Source organism: Sphaeramia orbicularis, chromosome 13 (genome assembly GCF_902148855.1).
Source record: "Sphaeramia orbicularis chromosome 13, fSphaOr1.1, whole genome shotgun sequence".
NCBI classification, from domain to species: domain Eukaryota; kingdom Metazoa; phylum Chordata; class Actinopteri; order Kurtiformes; family Apogonidae; genus Sphaeramia; species Sphaeramia orbicularis.
This window is the reverse complement of record NC_043969.1, coordinates 31,474,397-31,496,995: the sequence shown is the minus strand read 5'-3', so window position 1 is coordinate 31,496,995 and position 22,599 is coordinate 31,474,397. Positions and strand designations below refer to the sequence as shown.

The 22,599-nt window shown below is 37.7% G+C and overlaps 1 protein-coding gene across 2 annotated transcripts in view; it reads left to right on the top strand.

The window, feature by feature from the left end:
* lrfn1 (leucine rich repeat and fibronectin type III domain containing 1) overlaps nucleotides 1-22,599 on the top strand; it is a 136,561-nt gene that overhangs the window by 86,514 nt on the left and 27,448 nt on the right. For both annotated transcript variants that reach the window (XM_030152905.1, XM_030152904.1), the window contains one exon: nucleotides 10,664-10,780. The gene's annotated coding sequence lies outside the window, so the exon portion shown is untranslated. The remainder of the gene's footprint in view (nucleotides 1-10,663; nucleotides 10,781-22,599) is intronic.

Here is a 22,599-nt window from a genome sequence, read left to right as displayed (position 1 = left end):
ATGTGTTGGAGAAAAGTGGCCTGCTGCCGCTGTATGTATGAAAGTTTAACACAAAAATGGGTATTTCAGATGATTATATACTGCAATGACAACATAACTATGAATTTTATTTCCCATTTCTTTAATTGGATCGTTCTAAACCCTTCTGAAGCATGTACTTTGGACCTACAGGGTAGGGAAGCAAAATTTACAATATTTTGAGGCAGGGATTGAAAGACAGTGTATGACCAATTAGTTTATTGAAAGTCATGAGAATTTATTTGCCACAAGAAAATTTCCATAATAGAAAATGTTTTTATTCTATGTGTCCTCCTTCTTTCTCAATAACTGCCTTCACACGCTTCCTGAAACTCGCACAAGTGTTCCTCAAATATTGGGGTGACAACTTCTCCCATTCTTCTTTAATAGTATCTTCCAGACTTTCTGGTAATAGTTTTGCTCATAGTCATTCTCTTCTTTACATTATAAACAGTCTTTATGAACACTCCAACTATTTTTGAAATCTCCTTTGGTGTGACAAGTGCATTCAGCAAATCACACACTCTTTGACGTTTGCTTTCCTGATTACTCATATGGGCAAAAGTTTCTGAAAAGGTATGGATAATAGTGTTAGGTATGATTATGACATCAATATATGTTTGGTTTCAAAACAATTGACGTAGTGCCTGCTGAGAAAAAACAACTAAATGTTCATTGTAAATTTTGCTTCCCCACCCTATATAATATCTTAATTATATACCATCATTTACAGTCATGTTATTCTATGTAAGATCCTTAGAATGTTATACAAGTTCATTTCAGTGTATATAGTAAACCTTTCATGAAGTTGATACTACTTATAAATGCTTGTTTGTAGATGGGGGGGGTACAGTCATTTTTATATCCTTGTCTGTTTCAGTTTTTGCAGAATTGAATGACTTAATGAATGTGTTTATTAACCTGTTAAATGTAGGTTAAAAACCATACAGTATGATGGGAATCCTTCATCCTCATGCATGTTTTTACTTCAGTTTTTATTCTTTTTTTTTCCATCCAGACTCACCTGTTACTCATTCTGAAATCCATCCGTGTGTGTGTCGTATATACAGCTTCATCCATTTCCTTGCTGGTCCTCTTCAGTCTGCCAGAACATCCCTTTTTTCTGTACTTACCCGATTTCCGAGTGTTTTTGACCCCTGCAAGTGTGTCTCTGCTTTTTGATTCTTGGTTCGTTCCTTTGAATCCCGCAGCTTCTTTTTCCTGAAGCCGCATCGTTTTGGTCATAATCCTCCTCTGAATGCTTTTCCTGCCAGCTTTTACCACACTCCAACTATGTTTTTTTTCCCTCCGTGTCATCTGTTCACAAGTTATTTAACCCGTTACTTGATCTCTGCGCCTGTTTTTGGGTCCTGCTCTAAGCCTGTCTCATCTCCGAGCGAGTGTTTTCTTATTTCTCCACCTGGGTCAAGGTTTGTCACTTTGTTTTTTGCTCACTGTTTTTGCTTTGTGGTCAGTTTTTTTTGCCCTAGCACACTTTCCATTATTTCTTTTTGGCTCGTTTAGCAAAATGTCTCTTCAGTCTTCATATCTCTACTTACTTTTGCAAGCCCAAAGACTCTTCTGTGCCTGTACCTCACCTTAACCCACAGACCATTCTTCTTTGTCACTGGCTGGTAGCTTGAATAGAACATGTGTGTAAATTTCTACACAAACGACACCTATTGCACCATCTGTCCTCGAAGAGTGAGGCTTCCTCTGTAACTCTTCCATTTTGATCCTTGTAAAAAGGGTTTTTCAGGGGAGGGTAGTCTTTCTTTACTCAAAGCAAGGGTCAAACCACTGCTGTTTTTGCACATTGTATGAAGTGTTTGAAAGTATTCAGGGACATTTTTGTGATATTGGGTTATATAAAAAAATGTTACTTGCCCTAATCCCCCTCCATGTCATATTCACCTGCCTGAAGATTCAACCCCATCACTTGTCTTTGTGTCCTCTGTCTTTATCTACACACAACTTTAGCTCCAAAAAAGAAGCTTTTACAGGAGTATATTTTGCAAAAGTTATGTTTTTCCTTCAATGTGGGCCTTTGGTCAATGTGTATATGACACTTTAGGTCAGAGAAAGTAAGATTTTTAAAGCTGTTTTCCAGTAGCTTAGTACAGACCTGTACACATCTACTCACTGTGTAAAACTCCAATTTGCACTCTGTACATAGTACAATACAAATCCACTGTAAATAATATATAAACATATATTTTTAATAGACCGGTTCTCTGTACACATCTATCCAGTTATTCATATTTATCTTAACTATTCTCAACCCATTGTTGTCCTTGTCTCTAGTCAAATGTTTGTTTATATTAGATCTATGTTTAAGTGTGTTTGAGTTTATGTTTAAATTGTACGTCGTGAGCAAAGAAAAACCAAAGCTAAATTCCTTGTATTTGTTCACATACTTGGCCAGTAAAGCTGATTCTGATTCTTTTTTTCCACTATATATGTTAGTTATGTAAACTTGGGGTAGAACAATATAAGCTTGACTTCTTCCTTCTCCATTTCGGACATAAAGTGTTGTTGAGGAGCCACAATTAGGTGGTTGAACATTGTGTTCTTTTTTTTTTTTTTTTTTTTCTTTGGTTGACTTACTGCCTTCGATTCTCTGGAATGTTCCGTTTAAATTTGTGGTTTCTCTGCCTTTCGTTCGCCTTTGTATTTAGTTTCTGCTTATGTTCGAAATAAACTTCGAAGTTCAAAAACCTAAGTGAACATTTCTATAAACTCTGGTTTGTTTGTATCTGTTTGGATGATGTTACACCCCATTTTACACTTGTCTGTTATTGTGATGAACACTGAAACAACCTTTATCTAAAACATCAAATGCAGGTGTGTAAATCAGTGCATGACCTGCAGTAGACTGAGGTCCACTTGGATTGTGAAGTTGGACCAGACTAGCACTATGGCCAAATTTACAACCTAATACTTAAAGGAGTCATATTTTGCTAAACCCACTTTTATTAGTCTTTGGTACCTTTATTTGTGTATTTGTGGACCCTATTAGTTCAAAAAGTTTGAATTTGAACCTTCCAGGTGCTGCAAAGCTATTTTTATATTAATTCCAATGAAAATCGAGTGTATTTCTAGAACTCGTTTCAATTCCTGCTTAATTTGTTACATTTTATAACTAGTTATGTCATGACATTTGCACATATAAGGTCAAGACTTCCAACAAATATTTCTCCGAGTACGCCATAATTGTTCGTCAGAAATAGGGTTCAAGATGGACCTGTGGAGTTGAATTAATGAGGAATTCAGACCCAAGCATAGCATTTACAGTTTATGTAGACCACAGGGAAATATTTTAAAATGCATAATTCCATTTAAAAAAAAGCAAAATATTACTCCTTTAAGATAAGCCTATTAAGCAGCCACAGTGTTGCCATGGTAATACTGCATGAAGCTTGTAGCAAAATACACATTCTATATATCCAAATAACCAGAAGAACACTTCTTAACAGGTCAATAAAACCAATTGTCAGACGACAGAACGCAATCCAAACATGCACGTGCATGGGTAATTATCAAAAACAAGCTAACAGTCCGAGACCAATGAATAATTTCATAAAGCAACAGACCAATGCGACAAACTTTGCACCGGTAAGCAGATCTGACTGTCAAAGTATTATTTCCCTCCCGTTAAAACTCACTTAACAAGTCAAAGAAGTGCAAAAATAAAGGTTGTGTTATGGCATAAATTTGGTCTCACATTAGCACATTTTCTGATCATAATGTGGTTTTATATGAATGAAACTTCTACTATCAGCTACACCATTGTTTTATGTTGTACTGAAATGATTCAGACTGAAAATAAATGGCCCAGGGAACTCAACTTGTCATTGCTGCTCAACCTCATGACACAATAAAGCCTACATCTGTTACAACCAGTGTTATCCATGGTGTCCACAGTTTTCTGTCCGCCACAAACAATGGTTTGTCTGAGCATTTGTATCAGTTGTAGGCGTTTTTGCATTGCTGTGTGGACAGAGATATGTTGAAAAATAAAGGTCATGTGGACGGAAAGAAAAAATCTGTTTGGAAAAATATCTGTTCTGTGTGGACATGGCATTAAAGTTCTAATACTAAATATACACTCCAGATTCTGGCTTTAAAGAGCCATGGGTTCCAGTCAATATTTTTTTTTGCCTGTTGTCATTCAGGTTTTTTTTGGATCACTTAATAAGTGAGCCAGTTGTCCATCTTTAAATTCCCCCTCCGTTAATAAGATCTCAGGTTGAATCGAAGGCTTTGATTGACAGGTGTATATGACAGCTCGGTGGCCAGCTGAGTTCGACTTTGGGTGCTTCTGTTTATTTAATAAAACACATATTTTTACTAGTGTACACCAGTGGTTCCCAAACTTTTCCAACTCAACACCCAAATAATAAAATGTATGTCTTCAGCAGACCTGAATTTACAAAATTCATCATGAATTACCATGATATCTGCATTTTTATCAACACTTCCACTGTTCGAACAGTATATCTGAGTCTCTTTCTTACTTTGTTTTTGTCTTGATTCATTTTTTTTTTTTTTACAGTTTTTGTCTTTTACATAATTTTCTTAGTATTAGATTTTCCAATTTCATAGGTCCTGTATTTTTAGGTTTTGCCTTATCATAAAAATAGTTTTCACCTGGTTACATTTATTAGAACTTTTACATGTTGTTGTGTCTTTTTCATCATTTTTGTCTTGTACGTTTTTTACCTCCTCTCTACATTTCTGAACTCTTCTATCATTCAATAAGTAAAATTAATTCACATCATTATACATCATGTTATTATTATTTATTCTACTGTTACAGAACATTGGTATTGTTCATATTGTGCATCAAAAGTGCATGGGAGTATCCTAATACCGACTGTGATATTAAAATAAACAGTTGAAGATATTTGTTGTCAACTGGGGAAGACTTCTTGCTACCTCTGTGCTCCATGTAAAATGATCTGCATCAATAAGACTTTGGCAAAGTTTACTATTTTGCAAAGTCAGTAAGCTAGCGGTTATCATCAGCTCATCCATGACCTGTCATTAATAGCTCTGAGCCCTCACACTCCCACAGCTTCACCCCTTTTGTCCAAATGTGGTCACTTCCAGCTATAAAAAGTCGACATAGCAACAACTGAATTGCAAACTGCAATGGTCGATGTTACTGTTCCTTCGTAATTAAATTCAGCCTCTGGTCCGGTAACAACATCCACAGTTACTAACTTAAGCATTGTAGGTGTGACTGGATGAAATCTCATTAGCTTGTGCACCTTACGTTATGGATCATAGAACATCATATTTCCACAAATAAAAACGCAGTGAAATACTGCTCTAAATACCTGCCAGTGAAAAAACAAGGGTCTGTTTTCCACTGTGCATGCCAATTAATATTTTTCACTTTAATAGATTTAATATAATCACATTTTTTCAACACTTTTTTGGTTGTGTAGTTTAAGTCCCTGTAAGTTTATGTGTGTCTAATCCAGAGAGTAATTTGCCTGAAAATCTTGCACCATAAAATCCTTGGTAAGAAATTAAAGGTTTCTGTCCACTCAAAGACTATATGAGGTACATAGACACTTTAAAGGAACAAACAGGATTAAACAAGCCTTTATACTGAAATCACTAATTATACTTCAACTCCTTCTCCATCAAACAAGGCAAACAGAAATAGTTTTAACTCTTATACAGATGTTGAGCTGCCTCCTGCAATCAAGGTACATTAAGATAACACAAGAATGCAACCAGCCTTAACTATCTCTGAGATCAGGGTTTTTCAATCCTAACCTGCTGCTTTAGTTTTGTTGGTAACCTTGCCCAATAGCTCTGAATTCATGAGTATTGATTGCTTGGGAAACACTCAGACATTCATCTTTTCTTGACCTCTAATGCCAAAGGTTTGTAGAAGCTAATAAAAAGCTAATTATTTAATCAGGCTCTTACAAGCAATTTTCCTTAACTGTTTTGTCTTATTTCAGGTAAAGTCGGGCCGGGGGGATAGAAGTGTTCATTAGAGTCTGATGGTGTGTTAGATTAATGGGAATAGATCAGACAAAAAGCAGCTGCTTATTCTTAATAATCACCTCACTTTTCTGTTTTTATCCCCAGATGACGCTGGTAATATTGCACCTGGAGAATAAACAGGATATATCTGATGTATTTAAACATATTAGGTCTGCATTTAGTGACATATCGTCAATATGTTCATCGTTTCGGGGCATTGCTATTCATGCACCCCTATTAGTTAGATGTAATTGGGCTTTGACTAAGGGAACACAGCTGTTGAAACCCATGAATACATACAGTAATATGATTGATACTGTGCCATATAGTGTATATGATTCTGGGTATAAATCAAGTCATTAATCAAAGTGCTGACATGTAGGAGTAAATTACAGGAAAGCCGGGGGAAAAGAGGAAGGCTCTGGTGGAATTCAGTTTCGTGGATATGCTGAGGATGAGATTGGTCTCACAGTTATGACAGCTATCGGGCTACTCTACACCTCTGAACAGCATCCCTGTTTCCTGAATGAGTGGCTCTGTCTGTCCACTGCTGAGTCATGATGACATTGAGAATGTCCTTTAATAAGCGTGTTACAGCTGCAGCTGCTTTATTGCTTGTCTTCATCTTAGCCGCTGTGATCGCTGCAGTTACTGAAAGGTGGTGCTTTCTGAAAAGACTAACCAAAGCCTTTTCTCTAATCAGGCAATTTAAAAATAATTTGTTAGTAATAAATACAAAATGACAACATCGCTACAGTGGAATTAATTTCCTGTTCTGCGGCAGCCTGTAAAATGCAGTAAGTCCAGGTTACCTGATTGTACACCCAGGGACTGCCATTACCTTGTTGATATCTGGGGAATAGAGCACAAAGAAAAGGCAGCTATCTGCAATATGAATGCATTCATTCAAATCTATAATTGATTGAAGCTCCAAGGCTAGTTTTTGTCTCCCTCGACAAATGGTGGTCAGCAGGATCTGATGTAATGTGATGCCTGAAGGTTTTTCCAGCAGTTTCTTTTGCTGCTTTTGAAGAGCTGTTATTTAGGTAGAAAAATAGAAGCTCCCATTAAGCCTGTAGACTAATACTAACTGTGCCTTTTAAAAAGTGTAGAAATGACAATTCTATTATATCACAGTTTTTAAATCTGTTATTTTTCTTTTCTTGATACTTGCCATTCAAGTAAATTTCAATCCAGCTTTTATATTCTGGAAAACTACATGTCACACTTTGACATTTTAGAACAAAATCCCCCACTGCTTTTTTTTTTTATTTTAATCAGATACATAATACTTCCATCTCAGTCACATCACTAACCATTATAATCAGCCTGAAATTACTCATATTTTAAGTCATATGAAGTTGATTTTTAAGGCTGGTTTTAACACCGAGATGATAATGAAATACTTGTTTTTCATTCCTGTAACTGACAATTTTTATGCTGTGCTCGTCATGTTGTCTCTGTGGGATTGACAGTCAGAATATCACTGCATTGAGAAAAAAATGGAAGTCACAGGCGCCCCTGTTGTCATACCATGGGATTCTGGGCAGCAAAGCCAGTTGCACAGGAGGACAACCGTCTCCTTAACAACTGTCTTTGTCTCGCTCAGATAGGAAGGAATCACAGTGATGGATAATGACTTGACGGAGTATGTCTTTCGGCCAAAGTAGCTTGGCACTGAGGATTTTTTTTTCTTACTGTCCATTCACTTCATATAAGAGCATGAAGAGAGGAAGAAAGAAAAAAGTGTGAGAGGTAGAAGTCTTGTGGCTCCAAGGAAAATAGAGCACGGAAGTGAAGTGTTTGATACTGTGAAGAGGAGCCATGTTGGAGATTAAATGAGACCGGTTTGTCCTGAGCTGACACCAGACTTATCAAGCTGGGCCAGGTAATGACTCGAATGTGGAAAACTGGAAAGTGGAAAATCAGTTGCTAGGCCATTGTGGACGGGTGAAGGACTTCATATTAAACAAGTGTACATCATCATGTACCTCCCAGCGGTCGCTCAGTGTCACATTGCAGTCACACCACTCATTGTCACATTGCCTGTCAGAGTGGGCTGTAGCACCACCACACACAAGTAGAAGCTGTTAATATGCATGTCATGATAGACTGTGAAATGATAGACCGTGAAATCTGTGACACCTACACTCCTACTTTGTTTCTCTCCTTCATTCCTTAAACTCTGACATGACAGCTCTGAATCCAACCTGGATGAATTGGAAAGGAATGGAATGACGTATCAAAAAGCAAAAGCTTGCGTCATAAATACTTAATTACTCGGATGAATAGCTGAAGATGACAGGTCTAGAGTCACTCCTCGAATACAAATTGATGTACAGTAGAGCTCGAAGAACCTGAGTGGAGAATTCTGTTTTTTAATGCATGAAGGCTCTCTACGCACAAATGCTCGTAATATGGTAATCTCTCTTGGGTTGCGTGCTGCTCTGCTGCAGGCAGAGCTGTGACATGTCATGTAGCTTGTCTTGAATTTTAGGGACAAGTGAGAAACTGAAAGCTCATGACCTTGACATCCATTTCCCTCTGGTTAGAGGAGAAATAAAAAGAAGAGAAAAGCTGCAGTTAAAATAGCCTCTAAGTGAGATACAAAACCTTGTCTTCATTCATCTTAACCCATAAAGACCCAGTGCTACCTCTGTGGTAATTCCCAAATGATTATTTTTCTCTATATTTAACATTTCTTAAGTGATTTGTCACCATTTATTATAAAATAATCCTCTGTATTTTGCATTTTTCCAGTAAAAATCAGGTATTTTCCAATATTTAATGTACTGATCAAATTAAAACCTCAGGAGGATTAAACACCTCTGACCAGGCTAGGAATCTGGGTGTTGTCATGGATTCAGACCTGAATTTTAAAAACCACATACAAACAATTACAAAGTCAGCTTACGATCACCTCAAGAACATTTCTAGGATTGAAGGACTGATGTCACAGCAGGACCTTGAAAAACTTGTCAATGCATTTATCTGTAGTCGAGTTGACTACTTTAACAGTATCTTCTCTGGTCTGCCTAAAAAGTCTATCAGACGACTGCAGCTGATCCAGAATGCTGCTGCTCGAGTCCTCACTAAGACCAAGAGAGTGGACCACGTCAGTCCAGTTCTGAGGTCTCTACACTGGCTCCCTGTCTCTCCGAGAATAGACTTTAAAATTCTCTTGCTAGCATATAAAGCACTGAATGGTTTCGGCCCAAAATACATCAGAGACCTTCTAGTCCAGTATGAACCATCCAGACCACTCAGGTCGTCTGGTGCAGGTCTGCTCTGTGTTCCAAAAGTCAGAACTAAACATGGAGAATCAGCGTTCAGTTTCTATGCTCCGTATATCTGGAACAAACTAGCAGAAAATATCAGGTCTGCTGAGAGTCTGAGTTCTTTTAAGTCAAGGTAAAAGACTCACCTGTTCACTTCTGCCTTTGACTAAAAGGATTTTGACTTTTTAAATTTTATATTCTCTTTCGAAACTCTGCACTGCAACTTTTACTTTAATATGTGTGTGTTTTTATGTTTTTGGATTTTATGTGTTGTGTTCTTACTTGCTGTTTTTAATCACCTTTTACATGTTTCTTTTATAATGTTTTAAATGTGTTTCTTTTTCCCTGTCGCTGTATTTCAATGTCCTGTGTGAAGCACCTTGAATTGCCTTGTTGCTGAAATGTGCTATACAAATAAATTTGCCTTGCCTTTGATCATGTGGATGTTCCTTAAAGCTCAGATTATAGTTGAAGGTTATATATCAAAAAACAGAAAACTGACATTTTCATCAAAATATATCATTAACTGAACATAAAACAAGTGTTTCCATCCACTGCTATTTATCAAACTCCATGGGTTTTACTGGGGAATCAATGTTGCAGTAGATGATGGTGTTTCCATGGTCACTACAGAGCCTCTGAACATCCAAATGGGTCATATCTGATGACCATGAAAAGATGACAAACTGCATTTTACACCAATTATTTACATGCATTGATAAGATTAGTGGATCAACAGCTATTATACATTTTAGATCAGTAGATGGTTTTGGTGGATGGTTGGGTCTTCATGGGTTAATCAAATTCCACTGTTGAAAAACCACTCGCCTCATATTAAAGCACACTGTAATTATTTGAACGCATTAATAATTAGTCATGAATTCTCATCACAAGCAAAAGACTCACCATTTCTTTGTTTTTGTACACATTTCCCATTCCTCGGCTTTGTCACAATATGATTAATTTTTCATTTCACTCTCCTTTACACTTTGTTTTCCTTTAGCTACAATGATGCAGTGAAATATTAATGACGGGACACATATTCATAGTTGTGGTATCTACAACTCTGTTTTTGTTACCTCTCCTGCTGCTTATGCTTCTTTCCTGTTGTTTCATAATCAGATCAGCGTTCATATCGCACCCAAAGCTGCCAAGTGGAAAAAGGAGCAAGCTCAGTCAATGAGATTATGAATGTATGACTGCTTCTCTTATGTGTTGAGGAATGTTGTCCTCTTCACCACAGTACTGTCAAGGACTACATGAGAAACATCCTCAAGAAACATGATTTGTGATGAATTTGAAGTGCACTCATGTCTATGGTATCCAGATTCTTACAGAATGACATGTTTGTTTTGCTCTAGGTGTTTTTTTTCCTGTAACGCCAGAGGGAGTCATCTTCCGGAGCTCTGACTCTCTGACTGCCAGCTGATCGGGATGCTGATGTGAAACCTGCGATGGACACCAGGGCTTGATATCTGGTGAGTCCGTCGTCCTTTCCAAGTCACTGGGTATTGATTCAGAGTGGTTTGCAGCTCTGCCCTACCTGGGGCAGCTCTAACTGCGCTGAAATTGTTGCGTTAGCAGTGGTGCATCAGCAGATTTAAAATGCAGTACTATGTAGAGCACCATTGGGAATTTGTTAGAGAGACGGCCATGAAACTACAGGTGCAGAGCAGAACTGGGTCAAATTTACAGTCGCTTTTCTCTTTGTGTTATTCTTTTATACTGTTAAAGCACCAGATGGGTGGAGATAATCAGTTTGAGTGTCTTCAAGCCTATATATAATTTGACTCAAAAATAAGGCCGCGCAGTTGAAATGTATTCACAAAAACAAATGGGCACTAGCACATACAGTAATGCCAGCAAGGTTGCAAACAGTGCAAGAATGTGTGGGAGTGCAAAGACTGTTGAAATTAATTTTACATAGACAGTGCAAGAGGTTGTTTCAGAATGCACATACGTACATATTCATATCTAAATGCAACGTGCTTTGATTTGACAGGTTGTGTTTTGCATGTTCTGCATATTAAACTGCAGAATAGATATATACATATGTGTGTGTGTGTCTGTGTATGTGTGTGTGTGTGTGTGTGTGTGTGTGTGTGCGTGTGTGTGTGTGTACAGTATGTGTGTATATAGGGCCTGGGCTGATTCACCTACACAAGAAAATGCATGTGTCAAAATGAACAGTGTGTTCTCGCATCTGGTTGTTTTGTACAGAGCTCTAGTTTCCACAGGGAGAACAGGAAGGTGCACAAGCTGTACGTATAATTGACTTTCTAAAACTGACAATCAGACACGCAAATACTATGACTAGCCAGGTGTGTTAAAGTCTCATTTCATTCCTTACGTTACTACTGCTCTCATTTTTCATGCGTACATGTACTGCTCTGAATGCCTTTGAGGAAAGATGATGACGCCAGTTTTCAAACTATTATAGCATCTGGCTACCCCAGTCTCTTGAATCAGGCCAAATTATCCACTAGGATACCACTGACAGCAGGCTACAAAAATACTTTTGTATGAATTATTTTCCTGCTAATGAACAGACTAAAATGCAAACTTAACGTGTCTATTTAGCAGCGCAAATATACTTGACTAATTTTGCCAAGTATTTCAAATTATGCGACCCTTGTGTAGTACAAAAAGTGTCTAACTAGGGTTGTAATATAATCGACTGCATCTCTAACTAACCTGAAATGGGCCGTAAAACACTGCAGCAGTGCATAAATGCTGTTTCATGTTTCAGTCGTACATTATATAGCATGAAACTATTAATTAAACTTGGTACACGGGAGGATAGAGTTAATGATCTGCGCTGCGTCTTCAGAGAGCAGTCAGCCGAGAATAATTGTGTGCATCTGAAGTGCAGTAGGTACCTGTATCCCCTTAACATCTGTCTGGTGTACTTGAAGTAGGTTTGCATCCTGAAAATGTCATTGCACTGCATCTAAGCACTATATCTGATACTCTGTGCTTCCAGTGACTGTGCTTTGCTGATGCCAGAGTTTAAGGGGAAGGTCTGGGTTTAAATCCCTAGGGTGAGTGGGTTCAGTATAGAGGGAGGTAAGCAGTAGAGGGTTTTTTGTTTAGTTTTTTTTTTGCTTACCTTTGACCCTCTGTGGTCAGAACCCCTGTGGTTTCTGTGGTCAGGGGGATCACACTCTACTGAGAACAAAGAAATATGATGGCTCCCACTTGTCCTCTTCTGGTTCAAAGGGAATGGCAGGGCAATGCTAATTAGCCAGCTTGTGTAACTGAATTGAACATAACTGCTGTTCCCTTCTGTGTTCCCCCTCCCTCTTGTCGTACGCCTAACAAGCAGCGTCTACAACAGTCATGCACCCTGCATAACTCTGCATATTTTTCCTACACCGTCAGACGCTCTGCTCTTTTTTTTCCCGTGTCTCAAAAAAATATAATTCCTATAGTTAGATTAATCCTTTTTAAGAGAATTAAACTCAGCCTTTCCTGTCGAATGAAAGCAATTTGTGTAGTGGAACTCCAGGAATATGTATTCCTTCCACATCTTCACTCAGCTGTTCTTCGGAGCATAGTTTAATCCTGGTTGTCAAGTTTGAAGGCGATAAGAGGCGTAACAACAGGATTCCCCACCAGTTCATCTCTCTGTACTTAAAATGATGGTAGTACATCTTATAAATGCTCTCTAAGTAAGAAGAGAATACATGTTTTAATCAGGGTTCGAGGGGAGAGTAAGGAGGAGGTCAAGTTATTACCCTTACATATTCAGAATTCCAGTGATGGCACAGTGCATATACGCTTCCCTCCCCTGTCTTGTGTTCTGTGGTCTGCTTCCCTTGTCAAAGTAATCTGAGTCTTGCAGTCAGTGTTTCCTGGAATACCAAGTATCGAAGTCAGTGACAGGCAGTGTCGAATGGCAGCTTATGACTTCCTTGAGGTTTACTGAACATGTTGCCCTGTTAAGATTTCATCTCAACACCTGAATCTTGTTACTGCAGCTCTAATCATGCACAGATATTAAGCCATACACTCTCATATCATCCACATCCCAGTATAACAGGAGGGGATTTGTGATTTTGAAGTAATGTAGCTGGAGCCATCTTGAATAATAGAGTAGGAAAATATGGTAAAATCAAACACACCTGCATGCGTGCAAGCACAAGTCAGATACAATAGATGCTTAGCTCCAGGGGAGTTGTGCTCAGCGTCTCGGTTTTTCTCTCGCTCACTCGCTCTCTCAGTCAAATATCTTTTTGTTAGTGCAGATGCACTCAGGGTTGGCAAGCACATTGAAGACTGAGTCACTTAAACAGCCTCATCTTGACACACAGCTGACTCACACTGTATTGATTTGTTCATACATCATATTCTTTTGTACTGTTTCCTGTTATGTATGTATACAGGAGGGCGTTGTTGTAGATCCTCTGCACAAACTGTACGTTTTCTCTGAGCTTCCTGATATGCAAGATCACGTGATTAAAAAAAATAATAACAAAAATCAGAAGTGTGTTTAATGACAATAGAGGACGAAAGTTATAGCATAAGCATTCTCATTAGTAATAAGGGAAAAAGCAGAGTTTAAGACCCATTCATATTAAGGGCCAAGAATAGCACAATCAGTGTTTGGGAGCATAAACAAGCCTCTTTCTCCCACAGCAACAAACCAGAAAACCTCTGATCTGAGTTGTCATGCAAGTGTAAAGCCTGGAGCTCATTTATTCAAAAGGTACATTACATCTTGAGATTTGTGCAGCTTTTGAACTGCGCGGCTTGAATCCAAAAAGACTTGCAAGCTCTTAACCTTAAGAGGCATCTGTAACAACGGAAATTTTCACTACTCACCGTTTATAAATTAATTATTCCTTTTACTTAGAAGTCACACATTACAGGCAGGACACACTATTCTGTCTGGGTCTTGGAAATAGCAGAGAAGTTGCTGAACTTGAAAATCAAGAATAAGACTTAAGTAATACCGACAGAACCATTCTCAGACATTAGGAAAACCAATTTTAATATTGCAATGAAATTATTCTCCCTTTGGCTACACAGAACCCAGCCATATCGAAACTAATCTCAATTTAATCGTGCTTTGTAGTGTATTTTGTATAAATATTGCATGTGTGATCTATATAAAGACATAAGTAGAGTTTTAGAGTGGCTGTTGCATCGCACATTCATGAATATTGAGTGTAGGTTGACAATCAAAGTGTTTGTCAGTGATTCATGCATGGTTTTGTATGCAATTAGAACAGGTTGTTTATTGAAAGTCCTATTTATAGAGCTCTAACTTAGCTCAGGGGGAACGTCCATGACACCCGCTGTGCAGAGATACCTTAAGAAATGCATCCAGTCTTTCTCTTTAATCTTAAGATGCAAGAGATGCTCCACATAGTTGGACCCTTTATTCAGTCTGCAAGAGCCGAATGATACTACAACTAAAGCATATAAAATTGTTTAGTAGTTTGATTTCTGAATTATTTGCCTGGACTTTTGACATTTGACATAAATGCTGAGCACTTGAATTTCTGACACATTCCACACAATCACCGTAAACAAACTTAGAGTAAATACAGTTGCTTGAATAGCAACATTAACCCATAAAGACCCAAACATCTACCGGCAACGAAAACCATCTATGTTTATGTTTATGTTTACACATTTGGCAGACGCTTTTTTCCAAAGCGACTTACAGGGGAAAACCAATTAAATCACTCAATCAATCAAATTTTATTTATATAGCGCCAGATCACAAAAAAAGTTATCTCTTGACATTTTATATATAGAGTTGGTCAAAACCAGACTCTAAGTCAATTTACAGAAACCCAACAGAATCCTCCAGGAGCAAACACTTGTGACTGGTGACAGTGGTGAGGAAAAACTTCCCTTTAACAGGCAGAAACCTCGAGCAGACCCAGACTCCTGGAGGATGGCCGTCTGCCTTGACCAGTTGGGGTTAAAAAGAGAAGGTAGAGAAGGGGAAAAAGAGAGAGCGATAGAGATAGAGACTGGGGGAGAGGGGGAGAAGGGGGGAGTAGGGGGAGACACATGGAGGCGGTTGAGGATAAGTGAGTGGTGATGATGAGGGCAGGGAAGAGGCCGGACCACCGCAGCAGGTCCAGAGATGATCGTGAAAGAATCTGTGGTTATCCTGGGAAAAAACCTTATTAGAATATTTAAAATGGAATGTTTGAAAGTGCTAGGATAGGAGGTGCTCTCGGAAGAGCTGGGTCTTCAGGAGCTTCTTGAAGATAGGCAGGGATGACTCTGTTCTTGTAGCACTTGGTAGAGTGTTCCACCAATGCGGAACGACCCATGAAAAGAGCCTGGATTGTCTTGTACAAGGTCTGGGAACCACCAGACTACGTTCCCCAGACGAGCGTAGTAGTCGTGGGGCGACCGATATAAACCGTGTAATACTTGTTGATCCACTAGTCCTATCAATACATGTAAATAATTCAGGTCATATTTTGCTAAACCCACATTTATTAGTCTTTGGTACATATATTTGTGTATTTGGACTGTAATAGTTCAAAAAGTTTGAATATGAACCCTCCAGGTGCTGCAAAGCTATCTTTATATTCATTTTGGCAAAAATCAAGTGGATTTCTACAACCCATTTCAATTTCTGCTTAATTTGTTACATCTATAACAAGTTACGTCACAACATTTGCACATATAAGGTCAAGACTTTCGACAAACATTTCTCCGAGTATGACATAATTGTTTGTCAGCAGCAGCGGTTGTAGTCCATACTGAAAGTATGTCCAGACTTTGAGCCGATTACCCAAAATGTTCAGTTGTTGGTTGAACGGAACAGAGCAGCACAGTCAACAGCCTAGAGGGGGTGTGGCCTGAAGTGGCTCATGTGCATTTAAAGGGCCAGCGCTCAAAATGACCTTTCTGGTGTCATTACTCAGAAATAGGGTTGAAAATGGACCTGTGGAGTTGAATTAATGAAGAATTCAGACCCAAGTATAGCATTTACAGTTTATGTAGACCACAGGGAAATGTTTTATAATGCATAATTCCATTTTAAAAAAGCAAAATATCACTCCTTTAAGGTAAAATGCAGTTTCTATGCATAATCAGATATGACCCATTTGGACATCCAGAGGCTCCGTAGTGAACGTGGAAACACTGTCATCTTCTACAACATTGATTCACCATTCAGTTATTGATATCTTTGCTGAAAAGTCACTTTTTCTTCAGTTTTTTTTTTTTTTTGGGTATAATAACCTTTGAACATACTCTGAGTTTTTATGAAGGTCTACATAACCAGTGAATTAAATACAGGAAAATACATGATTTACACTGAAAAATGCAAAATACAGAGTACAATACTATAATAAATGGTGATAAATCACTTAAAAATTGTTAAATATAAAGAAAATATATTTGGGAACTGTCACAAAGCTAGCACTGGGTCTTTATGGGTTAAAGGTACAAATGTCCCATGATCCAGAACTCTATTCACAATATTCACCCGGGTGTTCAGCCGATTTAAAATGATTGTGTGTATGTAAGCGGGAGCACGCTGTTGGAGAGAGTAAGAAAAGCAAGACAAACTGAATTTCCTGCTGCGTAAAAAAAAGTATGTGACAATTTTTACTCCGTATTTCCGATTGTCACTTACTACATCCTACATAGAACAATTTGCGATACTTCTAGCGTATTCATCATATTTCTGAGTCCTACCCTCTGCTGAGTAACTGGCTCATGGTGTAAATTGGCCAGTATCGGTGTTCATCTGCGCTTTTGACTAAAAAGACCATGGCAGGAACCCTTTGCGTAACCTTTTATGTCACATAGCAAATACAGTGTATGGGTGTAGGCTTCATGATAGTGGCAGACGAGTAGCTGGTTATGAGCCACAGCTCCTCCATTGTCTAGCATGCCGGAGAAAGAGTGGGAGCCCCTAAAGAGGCCTGGCAAAGTCTCTGCTTCCATCTGCCTGCATGCCTCGCCATGAAGCCCAGCTCGCACCACTTGAGATTATACTCACGTCCAAGCTGTTACTGTAATTTGCATTGGCTCATAGGCAGAGGAGAGTGAGGAGGAGGAGGAGGAGCTGCACATGAGGCAGGGATGTTATAAGTGGTCCTGGCAGCACAATGAGCTTGCCTGGATGTAGTATCGTGGACAAGTGGCACGGGCAGAGCTATATTAAAGTGCAATAATGGCGTTGAGCAGGTTGCAATGCTGGCCAAGATTATGGCCGGTGATAGTGAATGCAGTAAATTATAGAAATGTAGTGTTTGAAACATAACTACCTCAGACACACTCAGTAATGGTCCTGCACGCTTTACAACTGCATTTTTCTCATTTACCACGCTTGTCACCTGCAGCTCATGAAAGTCACAATGCATTAAACAAATAAAAGATCCATCATTCTGAAAGAGCATAAACTTAATATATTGCATTCCACTAATTAGTAAGAGATATAACTGTTTCCTTGTAATTTATTTAAATGAAAGATTATGTACCTGGTTGAACCCCACACAACCAATGGGAGAATAACAACTGTTGACATAAAGCCCAACACTGAGGATCCAAATGAAAGGCAGAATAAGATGATCTATTTTCCAGCCGTCTCTGTTTCAAGCCAGACATCAAACCTGGGAAGTGATCATACAATCTTCTTGAGAATTCACTGAAATCCAAAGTAGCAGATTTATTTACAAACCATTTTTGTTTTTCTGTATGGAGGGCTGCAAGCGCAACCATCTGGGAGGCATTGCGTTGTAGAAAAACCGCTTGATGTGGGATTTTGAATTAAAATCACGTTTTCTCCAATAAAAGGAACAAAACCACAAACACTTTCAGCTTAATCCTGCTGAATGTTCTCTGATGTCCTCATTTTTCAGGCTTAATTTGTTCCTAACTTGATAGCTTTTGGACTGCAATTTGGTTCAGCGGCTAATTTATCAAATTTACTAATTAACTAGAGGCAAAAAATAAAGAGCAATTTCTGATAATGCCACCTCTATCAAATAGGTTGTGAACTAATTATTTATGGTACAGCCACAATGACAACGACCCATAATGAACTTCCTCTAGTTGGCCACTACACCTACAGTATTTAATGGTCTCTGTCCATTAACACAGATCAGTCCACTTATTTCACTCAATGGATCTTTACTGTTTTGTTAATTTAGTTAAACTCAATGCTCTTCTGCAAAACCCAGGTACAAACATGCAAATGCCAGGCACATTTTAGTCTATTTTAATTTCTGTTCATGATTGTTTACAGCCATAAATGTGTTTTATGTCACAGAATTTTCATTAAAAAAGAAAAGTAATATGGACTGCAACATCTCCTGCTAATCCATTACTTATATTCTCCAAGCATTTAGCTAAATTAACTTTGTGCACAGCAATGGAAAAATATATAGATTAAAAAAAAAATAATTATGTGACTGATGAAAGAGGAGCTAAATGTGCTTTTCAGTTTCAAATAACAGCTCTGACAGGTTTGTGATTAGAGAATCACAACGTGTGGCATGAGCTTGTCTGCAGTCATTCTAAACATTTCATTCACATAATTGCTAATTATACCGATATGTCATGGATTAAATGCATTGACCTGATTTCCCTGAAAACCTGTAATTGGAGGCACATGTGGCAAATAAGGATCTACAGTTATTCTCACATTGAGTCAAGCGTCACAGACCTTTCAAACAAGATCCCCACTTGAACCCAATAGATATTATTAGCAGGATAAAAATGTAAGTTTTATTCATTATTTAGTTTCCCCAGTTTAATGTGAATTCAGATTATGAAGAGTATATTCTGTTTGGCAAATATAAACTTAGATCAGAAGAGACAATCAAGAACATGCTGTAGGATTTAGCAAATACTCATAACTGCAGAAAACTCTATAAATGAGCCATGGAAAATTTTTTTGTTTGGTAAAATAGTAAGAGGGAAAAGTTCACACTGCAGATCATTAGAACACTTCAATCAACCAAAATCAACAGTTGACAACATAACAAATGAAGCAGTGTCAGGTGACGCTATGTGACCCGAAACAATCAGAAAACATGAATATAAGGTTACAGCTTATCACATCACATCAGTGTCATCGGAGCAGCTCTGTGACATGACAGAAATTAATAGAGAGCAAACGAAAAGGTCCGTCTGAAACTAAACGTGGCGCAGCTTTGACAGGAAGTCAACTTTCTCAATCATATAGGCTGCTGTAATCAGATAAACCAATAAAGATTAAAAAAAAGAACTCTAAAAAATATCTAAATTTGTACATTTCATTGTGATAATAAGCTGTGTTTTTGTTAAAGATATTTTTAACCCTATAACACCAAACGTATCATATTTGCTATATGAGTTTTGAAGCCCTCTACATGATCAATGTGATATTTTTTTTCTTGAAAATCCTTATGTATACAAGTAAATACATGCAATACACTGATAATCCACCAGGGGGGAGGAATTCGTTCACTAGAGCCTTTCCAGTGACATATAAGATTGTCGTTAATGAGGAAGGAGGCAGAACTTTGGCAGTTTTGAAAAGGAATTACCAATTTGTTAGACATGTTTGTGTTACATTATGTTTTTGTTTGTTCAAAATAATATTTGAGGATCGATACCTGATGTATCAGATATGATACAAAATTGAAACTCATACATGGAAATTGATATTTGAAAAGAAAAAGGTTGTTCAGAAGGACCATTAAAGGCTCCAGTTTCAAAGAACTGAAATTTTCTGTCAATAATTTAATGGTTCAGGCATTGCAGGGTTAATGTATCATTAAAATTGTCTGTAAATTCATTCAACCAGTGGTTTTGGCAAAACCTCATGAATATTAATGTAGTATTTGATTATTTCACTAATGTGATAAACACTAAATTAATTCAGACTAGGATATTGTTAAGTGTGTCAATAATGTTTTATTTCTGTGGATTAAATCAGACTACTGGTAAATTACTCATGTAACAGGTCTAAATACTCACAGATTCATTCATTTATTCATTCGCATTCAAGAAAAACTGAAGAATGAAAAATATACTGAATGCTGCAAATTTTCTTAAATTGCTCATATGGGGCATTTAATACAGATCTGTTCATATGAGTGGTTCTCGCATGAGATCGACTGCTTACACCTCAACCAACGGAGGCTGTTGAGGTGCTAGTATCAATGTTTAATGGTCCTTGTTTTATTAATACCTCATGCACATGTATGGGGCTGAGTTTTCACTATGCTGATAAACAGTGGTGTTGTTGTGTGAATGTTAGCAGGCACACATAGTACATGTGAGGCATTTTGTTATAAAAGCATCTCAGTAGATCACACATTTAACTTCTGTATCTGGTCTTTAATTATGTATAGCAGTGGTTCTCAACCCCGGGGGGGGGGCACGAGCACATGGGGGGGGCAGGAGTGACATCGTCGGGGGCATTTGGAATGAGAAAGCTGACAGGAGGTGCATTAGCGACTACTGTTGTACATCACATTATGCATCACTCGATCCAACCCCCCCCCTCCACCCCATCCCCATGTAAAGACCCTTTGTAAACCCCCTGGTTTATGGATTGAGGTCTGTCGTGTAATAGAAGCATATCTCCCCCCGGTCACAAATTTGTTTTTGGGAGCCAGCAGGTGGACAATGATGAGGTGAAGGTGGTTTTATCTACAGAGCTTTATAACCCACATACAGATCCATCGTGTTACTTTTAGAATCCCCCCCTCCCCTTACCTGGTTCCAGATCTTTTCAGGGATAAGGGGCGGCAGGAGGCTCATGTCATCCATGGGGCTTTGTTCAAATAAGGTTGAGAAACACTGATGTGTATATATATATATATATATACATATTTTTATATATATATATATATATATATATATATATATATATATATATATATATATATATATATATATATATGTGTGTGTGTGTGTGTGTGTGTGTGTGTGTGTGTATACACACACACATATACATATATGTGTGTGTGTATATGTGTGTGTATATATATATATATATATATATATATATATATATATATATATATATATATATATATATATACATACACATACATACATACATACATATATATATATATATATATATATATATATATATATGGGTTTTTTGTTGGGGTTTTTTTGGTTTTGGTTTTTTTTTTTACATTACTTCAAATACTGTTGTTATTAATGTGTGGGGTGAATTTATGGAATGATTTGAAGAAGGAAATAATGAAAGGATGTAATAACATTAACTCTTTTAAATAATATACAAGGAGCTTTTACTGAAGCGGTTTAGGGAAGAGGGTGGATGTCAACTCTGACACATGTGATTAATGTGGCAGCTCATTAAAGACATAATTGAGATAATCATATATAGTATAAATTATAAGGAAAATTGTATATAGTTATACATTATAGCCAACTGTATTTATATGGGTTTATGTTTAGCACATACATAATGGATTATGATGTATAATTATATATATGATAATTATTATATTGATATACATATGTACATATTGTATTAATGTAGGTTGTTATAGTTTGTGTGGTGTTGTAATAAAGGAGTGGGATTAAATAAGTATTTAATTCTTCCCACTCCTTTTTGGATGTGTAAATAACACTAAAATTGGAATAAGCATTTCTTCTGTATAATAGCATAAATTTCTTTTTTGGTTGTTTTATGTCTTGTTAATTTTTGGTGGTTGTATTGTGCTTTTACATGTCCAAAATAAAACATTCATTCATTATATATTTAGTGGTAACCGACTAATTGAGGTTGTTTTGATTGGTATGTCTAGCTCAATATCAGATCTAGAACGAAGGACCTCAGGGCTTTAACTGTCATAATTTGTTTCATTCATCTGTGTTTTATCTACGTCCAAGCTGCCGCCTGCAGCTCTGGTCTCAGTTCCCGCTGCTCCACCTGTTCAGTCACCTGCAGCTCATCAGCCGTTGAAGTCAGCAGCGTAAAACGCAGCCCCCTCCCGTTCACCTCTGCCAGGTTGTTTTGTACCAGTACATCAAACTCTTCAGCCTTGTCACTCTACTCAAACTCGCGGCTGCCAATTCCTACCTGTTTCCAGTGTTATTACATACTTTGTTCCTCAACTGTCTCCTGCCTTAGCCTTGCCTCTATTGATGAGTTATTCTTCCAGGTCTATTTCAGTACTTTCAGTATTTTCCAGACAATGATAGTGATTCAAAGCAAATACGTTCAGCTGAGGAAAGGAGTAATAAATGCCACAACCCATATCAGACACAAACATATGGTCGAAGGAACAAAAAGGCGAGCAATATCAGAAGTTAGAAATTACATTTTCAAACCTATACT